The 12738-nt window shown below is 35.4% G+C and overlaps 1 protein-coding gene across 4 annotated transcripts in view; it reads right to left on the bottom strand.

The window, feature by feature from the left end:
• The window catches only part of N (Notch), a 120417-nt gene that overhangs the window by 46374 nt on the left and 61305 nt on the right, over window positions 1-12738 (bottom strand). The gene's annotated exons all lie outside the window — the stretch shown is intronic.

The raw sequence follows: 12738 nt of genomic DNA, 5'->3' as shown, positions 1-12738 counted from the left end.
ATAAGTGGTGCCCAATAAGTACCCACGTAGGTGAGCACAATCGTGCGCCCTCAGTCCCCGGCAACAATAAATAACGCAGATACGTCGCCGACACGACCATGTGACATGCGCCTGCGCCTATCGCGTTTGTCGATGGTTCGGCTCGGATTTTTCAAATACTAAAACTTTCTGAGATGAAATTTTACTATAGACTTCAATACATGTATATATAATATAGCAAGAAAAAAATTAACATACAGTAATGATTTCCTTAAAACTAAAATGATTCTGACATTCATTTGAAATTCAAAAATATCACTATCATTAAAGTAATATTATTTATTTAAACAAAAACAGACATTGATTCCAAAAGTGTTAACAAACAGTTTAAATAGAAATTGTTATACAATTCATTTAACTCCCAAAAAAATGCAAATATCTAAACTCTTTTACATTACAAACAAAAATAATCGAATGAATTTTAAATCGGTATAATGTAAAATAGACTCGGGAGATCCAATTATAGACCACATGCTGACATCAAGCAAGAACCAGCAGTTAGATCGAGGCTGACTGCTGAATAATCAATGTAATTATTTACCACTCTTAGTCACTGTATCGTAGGTCGTATTACCGTTTCCAGTGGGAAAAATCTAGATAAACCATTAATATTCTACGTAGGATAACACAAAGCACCAAATAAGAGATCCTTACTCCTGAATGTTAATATACCACCCACATTATGTTAATTTTGTTACGTTAATGAATTCAATCTTATTTATTAGTGAACTTTGATAGTAACAGTACAAGCGCTGGTGAGAAAATAACACGATATGTTTATTCATGGTGTATTAGAATCAACGGATTGAAAAATGATATTGATTTACCCTCAACCGTAACCTAAGTCAATGCCTCTAATGTAAACGTTGTTTAACATAAAAATCATCTTGACTTGGTTGAACATATGTTTAGTTTTGGTATTTACATTTGAGAAAGTAGTTAAAATTTCGTGTTTGATGTATAAAGAAAATTTTCAAAAGTGGAATTGTTAAAGGATTTCTATCAAATACCAATGTTTCCAATAGTTTGCCATGACAATGCAACTGCATATGCATCTGACATTAAACTTGAAGGCAACCTGCATGTTCAGAGGCGTGGGTGCCTCGGGAAGCCTGTTCCTCACACCCACGCGATGACCTCTGCAGAAGTCAGGGGTGGTTGCTCTACGTTTATGTGGATGATATGTGGAATTCGAGATAATGTATTTTAACTTAAGCGCTATTGTACTCAGATACATTATTACATTCTACGTCGAATTATAATAATGTAATACCATTTCTATGTGCAATATAGTTTTCGAATAACACTACGATAGCAGGTACAATTTACAACAAACAAACTGAGATGTCAGATAAATTCCAACCTTGATCAATGCGTCATACAGATCTGTAAACTAATAACCCAGCTAATTACGATCTTGATATCATAGCCGTGATATATCTCATAATTATGCATAAATTGTAATGAATGGATATTAAAAGGATGATTGGTATGTTATCTTAAGTGAGACTATGAAAAATGAATACCATACATGTAAACTAGAAGAGACATACAATGTAAACTTAGACATGCATGCGTATTTACACGCGAATCTCTTGTTTGTAAAAAACATATTTATTTTTGAATTAAAACCTCATAGATTGTACAATATTATAAAAGAAAATAATGACGCAAAAGAAACTATGGAGAAGTTATTCCCGTCACGTCTCAGCCTAAGCTGTTAATTTAAAACAAAACAACGTCAACTAAAGACTACCACGGCTACCTGAGCTCAGATTATCTGCAAAATTATACGGCATGGCATAACAGCGGCTTTGTTTCACGATTTACTGCACTTTTCTATAAACTAAATCTTCATTATAACAGGGCAATAAATTTATATTGGCATTATCTGGTTCAATTACGCGCAGTAAGTGTTTTTAAAGGAAGAATACACCAATATCGATAATATTTGAGATCATTATAATGTTATTTTTGATAACATTCTTTTTTACAATTAAAAATCCATATATCTATTTGTGTACCGAAAATTACTACTGCGCTGTCATACCGAAAAATACTACTGCGCTGACTCAGTGGATAAAATTTAAATTTGCCTCAAATTTTTTTTATTACTGATTGTAAAAATACTTAAATCAGCATATTGACTAGTCACTGTTTAGTATTATGCGTTACAAGTACAAATAAACAAACAAACACAGCTGTCTGAAAAATTCAAATGAAAATTATATATCTTAACGAATCCCATACCATTGAAATTGTTCAGCATTTAGAACAATTTCAAACACTACAGAATTTCTTCGGGCACATCCTAATTGGGCCCGTCTAGATTACTTTCAACTGCTACTTATTCTCTCGGATTTCTGAACAGGTTTTTGGTGCCTGCTAATAAATTATATGTGTCGACTGAAGATCGCCTTGTCGCGAGCAAAGAGCGAGCAATAAATAAGTTAGCATGCGACGCAGCAACTGTTCTAAGCCTTGTTGGTAACAAGATATCTTTGCGAACTTTGTGACTTTTATTCAATTATTCCTTTAGAACTATGTTATTCCTTTAGTTCTATTTTAGTTCTTACTAGAAATAAGAAGAATAATAAATCATTACATGGGGTCCTGTGAGGACATTTATGCCAACCATTATCTCCGAAATGTATTGGATACTAACAAGAAATCAATTTCCATGAACAAAGCCGTGGACTCATTTACAATAGTTGAGGAAGACGGCAAAAAAATGTGTTTATAAAAATGTTTAACTATTACAAAACACCATATTTAGTTAAGCTCGCTTCCCTTCGATATTCATGGCTGAGCTAAACCAGAACAAACAGTAACTTCTTGTGGAACTATATTCTTCGAAACTCAATTTGTTGTGCCAGAACAAACTAACTCCTTGTAAAAGTTCTTCAACACTTAATTCTTTCGTAGAAGTGCGAGCACGGCGTCGCGGACTATCTGATGTGGCTGACTGCTGCGTGCGTCGCGCATGCGCCAACCGAGGTATCTTCACGCCACATCACTTTGTCGCTTCTTCGAACTTGTGAATGGCAATGCAACGAATAAATTAGAATGCATCGGTGAATTGTCATTTTCAGTTTTAGTTGAATATTTAAGTACTCCACAAATAGCAGTGATATTACTGTGTGATTCCTGTTATGTACCCGTATGATCACTATTAAATTCTTGATAACATAAGTAAATTTAGAACTAGACTATTATTTACGCCGATACCAAATAGAGAATAATCTGCATAGGAATAGCACCTGTAGCATTACAAGCGTGTACAAGAGAATAGGGACAGGTCCTATAATTTATATTCATTTTAAAGTTACAATATGGCCGGGGAAATAATAGAGGAAATCCAATTACAAGATACATTGCACTACACTAATTAGAGAGTAATGACTATTGTTTACATATATGGTAATGGGAAAGGAGCTAATACTTTATCAGAAATACGATATTTACTATTATTTTAAAAATGAAACATTATTTTGTAATCTGAAGATTTATTTGTTTTTTTATAATTTACTACTAAAGATTTCAAATGTACAACCTTCACAACATTTCTTAAACCTAATGGAGTTATGCTAAAACAGCTAGAAGTTACACTAACTAGACCAGTTGCTGTCATCATTAGCCATAACTAAGTCTATGCCACCGTTAGATAAACCCGTATAGGAGAGAAAAATGTAATCAATTGAACATTTTATACAACCTTCCAAGAAACTAGAGGTTTATAGTATCATCCTGTTTAACGGGTATTTAATTGTCTTCGAAGATACAACACAGCACATAATAGTTACAAAACAAATCAATAAAATAACAAAAAGTCATAAGAAAGCTAATGTAATAAACAAAAATCCATTTAGCGACTTGAATTTCAATATGATTTCAGTGTTCTAAACACATTCGTAAAGTAGAAGAACAAAGCTAATTACAACCAATTGATTTTAAACGCATTCAACCACGGCAATAACTAAAAATACATGAAACATATGTCAACAATTTCTTCAAATCGTATATAGGCTACAGACATGAATGAACCACACCAGCCAAGCCAAAAAATAAAAAGATCACTTAATTGAAGGAAAAGTCAGCCACAGGCCGCAAAGAAAGAAAAATAAAAGGCCAGACATAAACACGACTCGGTAGCAAGGCAGCGGCCATTGCCTATAGCTCATCGCGGCGCGGGCGAGTCCATTCTGCCTGTTCAATAAATACCTCTCCTCATTTTGCTTCTGTTTTACTCCCGGCTTTGTATGCAAATTTTCTGGACGTCTTATTTATTACATCTTCGCTTTTGTAACTTAGCTCGTGTTGTGTTGCCTTTGCAGAAATATTTTTAATAAGTTTTCAGAAAATAATTATAGCAATGCTTGTTTTTACTTTTCGGATCATACTAAAAGTTCTAAAGTATTAAACTCCTAGTTTAACTTGCTTGAACTCAAATAAAAAAAAACAATACGATTTCTAACAATACAGTAATTAGAGGACAAACAATTAGAAGTGAACAAAGAGTTCCGATACTATCTTGGTCCTTCGAGCCGGACTTTTCACTACCTGTAAATCTTTTAGATAGAATAGACACTAGCCGATAAGGAACCACACGACCCAAGTAATTGACGTAAGTAATAAGACAACTAAGGGAATTACTGTATCTTAGAGAATGTCCTAGGGCATAAAGTAGATGATAAAAATGATAAAGGTCCGCGTGGGGGGCTCGTACGAACATTATAGCAGCGGGATGGCACTTTGTCATTTGTATCCTGAAGTTATTGTATCCAGATCTTTTGGTGATACGAAGTCGGCTTCAATGCAAACGATTGGAGTAAAATATTTTCTATTTTTATTTTTAATCTAGTATAAAGTCGCTAAAAGCGGTGGTGATGTAATGGTTAAGACGCCCGCCTGTGGATCGTAAGGTTCCAGGTTCAAATGCTACTACCTACTCGTGCCACATGAATTTGTATACCAATCTGACTTGTATATAGTTGTTTTCATCGACCACCACTTGCTTCCGGTGAAAGAAAATATCGTGAGGAAACCTGCACACCGGTTGATTATTAACTTGTGTGTGAAATGGATAAGGCAATGGCAAACCACTCCATAACTAATGCCAAGAAAGTTGTTGTGTGTGTATAATTCCACGTAATGACCACGACCCCTCAGCCATGAGGAATACGACTATGAAGAAGATAAAGTCACATAAGTATTATTAGTTTTAATTCTTAAATGAAATATCAAAAAATAGAGATTCTACAATGTCATTTGATTCAGATATATCTATTTGCGTCCACGAGCTAAATACACAGCTGTGTCATTTTATCTAGAATTCCGTGAGTAATCGATTATCCAAATCTATATCACATCCGATTTATTTCTAAGCAAAATTCAGCTGTATTGGTCTACTATTGGGCGAGTGAGAGGAGCGCCCGCGTCGACCGAGATCGCAATTTGCCAATGGGCGGGACTCAAGCGCAGGACGGTAGCGTGAGGGGGAGGGGAGGGACACAAGATCGCCCACCGCACAATGATAGCTTTAACTGTAGTTTAATATAACTAGCATTACTTTAACCTATTGACCAGATTATCTGTCTCGATCAAGTCCTGATTCGATTCACTGATATCTGTATTTAACTTGCAAATACTGAGTTCTGAGAGACAATGCTTGTCGAAGGCAAGGCTTTGAATTTCATAAAAGATCTTTAAACTAAAGAAGAACTATGTACATACAATACATTAAATAGCTTAAAAACGACATCAAGAAAAGATAAAAACATTATATCATAACATATATTAAAAGATACTTATAACTTGAATTAGTCGAAAGTTCATATCAGTTAAAACTATAGCATGTCATAAAATTCAAAACCAAATCATATTAGTTAGAGGTCTCGGCGTATAGGGTGGTCTCACCTGCCCACTTCTTTAGAAAGGTTACATTACACGTTAAAAATATTAACGACAGTTCAAATTATAATAAAAATTCGATGAAGCCAGATCGTGTCGTTGGAATATGAGAGCAGACAGCTAACTTTTTAACATTAAATTATAAAGGCAATCGTGATCGTGATGTGTATCACTCCACAGATCAACAAAGATCAGGTCAGTTCAGAGAAAGGAAGGTAAAAACGCTGATTTGTTAAATAATGCACAATACGCATGTCACAAGAGCGCACGCGTCGCCGCGCCGTTCCCACGGGCGCACGCACACAAACACCATGTCTATGTGTGCAGGTTCGCGTCACTCGCGTACAGAGTAATTTGTTGCTCGACCTCTGTTTACTTATCATCCATTTCGTTATTTCTATCGTTCATTCTATTTTCTTTAATAATAACTTTATAAATTAAATCAGTTCTTTTACAAGGGCCTAGAAAATGTACAAAAATATCATTCACATTGAATACCATCTTTTGTTTTTCATTGATAGATTATGTACCTGATCTAGTTCTGCTTCGATAGTTTTAATTTGGGAACGAGCGAAGTCTCTGTTCCCGCGCATTAATCTACACTCGCCCGCAGATCAACATCCGCAGTCTATTGAACGCCTGTCAGCGCTGTAGTCTGGTCTCGATATGTGCACCTGGACGTGCCCTTTTATATCTGTCAATTACTATTGCATTTTCATAATATTCCATTATCACTTATTGCAAACTTTTTAAAATTGTAAAATGTACAAGTACTTTGTTAAAAATATCGTTATTGCTACTCTTATGACAAAAAGACATATAATAACTAAAAGCATTATCACCCAAATAGTAAGTAGTAGAAGAAAATTTGCAAGCCTTGCAATTCTTCGACTTATCGCTCAAGTCAGATAAATAAAAATCGTAAGTCACGGTAGATCCACTATAATATAACTATAGATAACAGACATGCTCTCAAATCCAACCATCAAGGTGAATCGGCGGGACATTGTACATTATGGAGGTCAAATTTCTATACAAATTGATGAATTCGACGCTTTACAATAGACGGGGTCACCCAAAATTGAGTAGGATTTTGTAGATCTTGTTTTTACTATATTTATTTATCAATATGTGAATGATTTGGAACACAGTCCTTTGTAATTAAAAGGAAAGAGAAGTTTTCTGAAAATTGTTTCCAAAGCTCAAAACAAATATATATATAATATCATATATAATTACCATATATAATTTGAAAGAAAGAGTCAATTATCTATATGCGTCGGCATGGATTTGATACAAAATGGTAGGAAGGGCGGTCCCATAAATATATCTCCAAAACATGTCAGGACACTATGTCAGACCTTTATTGCCGTAACGGGCGACGTGGCCAGCAGAACATAATGAGTGATAAGGTACGTTTTATTGGGCATTCTCATAGCCCAAGGGTTCATTGTTCTTCAACTATATACATGTCGTGGGATAGTCACTTTTGGTACATCTATTTAATTTACTTATAACTCTATCTGTTCATCTTAAGTGTTTTTGCGCGCAAGTGATTCTTTTAACTAATAATTATGTGCTATAAATTATGTAACCAAATGATCGAAATGATTACCCTCTTCTTCGAAGAGTTCAACCACACTTTCTTCATCAAAGGTAATGTTCGTAGTTGGCGTATCAAAGAGCGATTATCTTCGAGCCTTCGCCATTCATTGGGTCCTCTGTATTGTATTGGGGTTCGCTTCCCAACAATATGACATTATCTACGCCCCTGATCGAGTTACTGCACACGTGCAAACGCCTGCGCTTCCCCGTCCCAGTGTCTTCACAATCATTTTGGATTTGGATCGACGTTAACAGTTTTTATAACATCAGCGTCACTATGTTATCTTAAGCAGACAAAGTAGTGAGTTGTGTTTTTATTACAATAGTATATATGAATTATTGGTTAATCACAATATTATTCATGTATAGGTACTACTTATACAATATTTGATTGATCTTAGTATAACTAAACATAAGTAGTCAATTCAAAAACATTCGAAGATGAAAGAGAGAGAGATAATTATTAGAAACATTTATCAACTTATAAACAGAAACCAGAGATTATTATCAATCAAACTAAACATACAAATTGGCGCTCATCGCCAAGTCTTGAATTCAATCTCAACTGTTTTACTCAAACGAAGCGACTAAGATTAATAAGATCATTTAACGACTGGCAGAATTAGCGTTGATGCTTGAAACGCAACATGGAGGGTCCGATGGAGAGATAACTTAATGCTTTACACTTGCGATGGCTGAGTGTAGAACATCGTTAATTTATTATGCGTCTTCTTTAATGGGTTGCAAATTGGACCTTACCAGTTCCAAATATATACTTTTAAATCAAAAAACTGTTTTATTTTTACTGTGCTCGTCTTTTAAGCGGAATCTCAAGAGTTAAATTCTCTGGCGACAATAAATTAGTGGTACATATAAAGTGCGAGCAAAAAAAAGAAAATTGTGAAACTCAGAGTGAAAATAATTTTGAAGCGACAAATTTAGTAGCAATATTTTTTATTATTGGAATATTTTAATTTCGTTGACTTCGAAAACTGCCCGCAGGGTAAGATGACCGTTGGACGCCTGACAATGACAAATAAGTCCGTGACAGCTGACGTTGTCAACAGGCACGACATAGATAATCTACAAACGGCTTTCAAACATACAAAAAAAAAACAAAAGAAGGAACTCATGATCGATTCAAATATTTTTACAAAAACAAGCGTTACAGTAACACCATCGCCTACATCTTTCTCTGTCCTTCCAAACCATCGTCTAATCAAACCGATTCGTAAGATAATTCATAAACAATCAATTGATATCAATCGATATTGTACGTAATCGAAATCTGATACCAATAATGTAACGCATACGCATCACAATAAGGAACTGGTTTCATCCCACTCCGATATCGCGGCCTCTCATCTCCATAAATATTAAATGGGCGTGATCCTGTCATGTTGCACTTACAGCGATGAATATGTAATCCTTTTCTTTTAAAATGTAATTATACAAATGGCGCCGCGTCGTAAGTTTAGAAGTTAGTAATGTTGATATTAGAAAATCTAAAGAAAAAGTTGTTTTTCAATTTAATTATAAACATTTTGTGCGTATAATATACAGATAATAGACAGTAAACAGAAGAAGGTTTATCTATTATACCAAGCACAGAAAACAAAGAACCAATAACTACTTATCCACTACACTCAAATCATTCAGATAGAATAAAAGTAATTGCCACTGTGCAATTATGTATTTTAGACTAACATTTTTTTGACATCATGCAAGCAGTAACTGGTGGTATTGTAACTGAATCTGATAATTTTGTGACAAATATATGCATCGGTGGCGGCGGCTCTCGGTCCATAAATCTAAAAGGCGAGCCCAAGGGACGTGCAACCCTTTATTATAGCAAGACATGATTGCCCTCAGGCGCTCACCAACAAAACGAATGCACGCTTAGTAACCAGCAACGGCTCTGCGACTTCACTTTCCAACTTTTTTTCCTCTTTGGGTGCTATCGTGATTAATACATTTAAGTTTGGAGTTCAACGTATCACCACAAGGTCGTGGCTCAACCAAATAACGGATACACGAGTTATGCGAATACAATAGACTAAAATAATTGTTGCTTTGAAATCTGGACCCGTATTGTAAACAGTTCAGCGCTGCATTGAATACTGATGTGCGGGGAAATACGTACTTGACATATTTTCAAAGTGTCAGTATTTCTACCAAAAATGTTTTGAGTTCTCCCAGCGCGGGAATTCAACAAACTGTTATGATATCTTCGCATCGTTGATAAGCAAGACAAACTAAATACAATGTTCACGTTTCGAAGAGTCACGGTCGAAAACAATCGAGTTCACATCAAACGCACCGTCAATCATGAAGTCACCTGAGAGCGCAAGAGCACGACTATAGAACGCTCAACAAGAGAATAAAATGTAAGCAAACATGACATCCGGGTGCGAGATCAAGTGAGCGCACTGCAAATCGAAATGGAAATATTCATGGACGCCGCTTAATCCCACATTGAATCAATAAAGTCGATCAATAGTGTTGAAACAAGCACGCTCGCAGTCGGGTCACTATGCTAAACGGCGCAACAACTCGGGTATACTCGGCTTGAAGAATACTCATAAGTCGAACGCGCGCACATAACACAGTCATAACCAGTTTCATCCAATTCTGGACCGTATGCCGCAGACTTGATGATATTATAAGCTCGATTGTATTGGCATTCCGTGACTCATGCAAACTTTGTTTAATGAGGTTAAAGTCAATAAACCTCGACTAGATTTTTTGCAACAACATCTTCATGTCTCAAGTGCATTGCAGTTGATACAAGAACTTGTTTTGATAAAACTCGATGTAAATGCCAGTAACTCCATAACAGATATGACATGGTAGGAAGATACATATCTGGAGCAAACATTCCATAGCCATTTGCACAGTCTTCGTTATTGGCACAAAAACTTATACGGATTTATTTTAAAATCAATGCTTTCTGTTCAAAGCGTCGACTTCGTGAAACAGGTTTGCAATTTGATCATTATGGACGCAGTGTGCCGACTTCCAGTCCAAATTAACTGTTTCTGCAAAAACTGTAGGTTGCAAAGTAAAAACATGGGCACAGAAATCAGATTGGGTATTTAGAAGTACCCATGAGGTTAGAATTGAATCGTACTAGTATGATACATGAGGGCCCGGTCGCACGCCGCCGGTCCTGATCTTTGCTCTAGATCTAGCGTCGTGGTCGCGCCGCTCAAGCATTATATGCAAATACTAAAACCATTCTCTAAAGCTTTAAGTTGTGGACGCCAGCGATAGTGCGACTTAGCTATTGACAAGTTCGTGACCAAATTTGTATGAGACATAATCTCAATCTCTTTAAATATCACTGAAAATGGTATAGTTAATAGTGAGATTTGTAAAATAAACTCAAGAAGAAATGTCAAAAAGGAGGTAGATATAAAAAAATTAAACGTATTATGAGTCAGTAACTTGAGGCGGCATCAAAATGTTTGTTAAATAAATAACAATTGAGCAACACATGTCACCCGATGCGGCGACGAGCGTATCGGAGACGTTAAACTGATGAAATTAAACGCTACATGAATTTGTCCCGATTCAGAACCATTGAGTAATCTGTGTATGAGTATGTGAGAGGCAGAATAGTTAAACCCACATTAACCTTTCTTAAACCAGAACAATAAATTCATGATATGATACTATAGAAGAAACATATAGAAAAGCACAATTTTATGCGCATTCAAATAGGTCATTTTGTAACAACAAACAATAGAGTCTGGCATTAATTTAATAGGATTTGAACGGTATCGAAATGGAACGAAACTACGCAGCAGTTACATCGAGTTTGTGGGAAAAAGCCGGGTCCCGCATGGGAGCCCCTCGGGCCGGCATTCTCTGGGCCGCGTGTCCGCGTCCACTGCCTCCGGCTACTATTCCGATCGAGCCGTAACCACCGGTCCAAGCAACTCGATGTTCTAGAAATAGATTAGGTTTTACAAATGCGAAATCATTTGTTGTCTTTTGGCTGTTCATGTTTTTAACGTCTATTAAAATGTCTTCATTGGAGAGTGTTGCAATTACTAGACAAATTGTTCCTTATTTATCATTTCTTGAATTCTATTTTATTGCTGTGTCATATAATGATTTAATACATAATTAGAAATAAGCCTACCTTTGTCAAAAACATACATAACTACCTACAAAGTCAATACTTGTCCTGTGTACATAATATATTTACTTTGACATTTTTGCACATACAATCAAGTATTCATTTTCAAATCAACCATTTGCGCCTACACATCTAGTAGGGGCTCCCAAGGAACTAAAACGAACAATTGCATGGGCGTGTTGCGCCACTTTTCACTTTACGTAGACACAACAGTAAAGTAACGGCTAGTTACGTCTGTCTGCCTCCAGTTTCTAATAATAGGATAATTTGCTCAGAAGCTGAATTAGCTGTTCCTGAAAGCACACATTGGGTAACAGACATTTCAAAATTTCGATTCTACGAGTATATTACGCTCCCAATTAGTAATTCGCTATTGGTAAAAGATAATATAGAAAGTTAGTCGAATTATATTAGGCGGTATGGGTCAACAAAATTCCAGTGACACAGACAATAATAATTAATGAATGAATGAATAAGAATTGATTGAATTGATGAAGTGGAACGAATGGCTTACACATAAAGATTTGACAATGATGGAAATTGAAACAAATAAAGTCATAACAAAATAGCTGACAAGCAAGTCCAGTCCAGATGAAAAGCAGTTGCTTTCAAACCGTTCATTACGTATTAAAATATACAATTTCAGAACTATAGGAATAGTAAAAGAACATACATAATGCATAGACTCACATTATATGAGTCGTGAACAAGATTTTGAGCTTAGTACTTCTCTTCGATAGTGAATAGAGACATTGGCATAAAAATAATAAATCTTGTTAACAAATTTTTGTTGTAACCTATTTTGGAATCTTTTATTTGGAAGATTGCTATAGATAGTGATAATTATACTATTTAGCAATGTAACATCAATTAGCTAACTTACATACCTATTACTATCATCTAAATATCAAAAAAGTATTTTTTGTTTGAGTAATTGATCTTATTGATGGACCAGGAAAGTTAGAATTTGGATATGAAGTTTAATTTGTTCGTGAAGCGGTCAATCAAAGAAGACACAAAAAATGTGTTGTAGTAGTCAC

The sequence above is a fragment of the Plodia interpunctella genome, chromosome 5 (genome assembly GCF_027563975.2).
Source record: "Plodia interpunctella isolate USDA-ARS_2022_Savannah chromosome 5, ilPloInte3.2, whole genome shotgun sequence".
NCBI lineage: Eukaryota > Metazoa > Arthropoda > Insecta > Lepidoptera > Pyralidae > Plodia > Plodia interpunctella.
The sequence above is the reverse complement of the archived record's forward strand: the minus strand, read 5'-3'. Positions and strand labels throughout refer to the sequence as shown.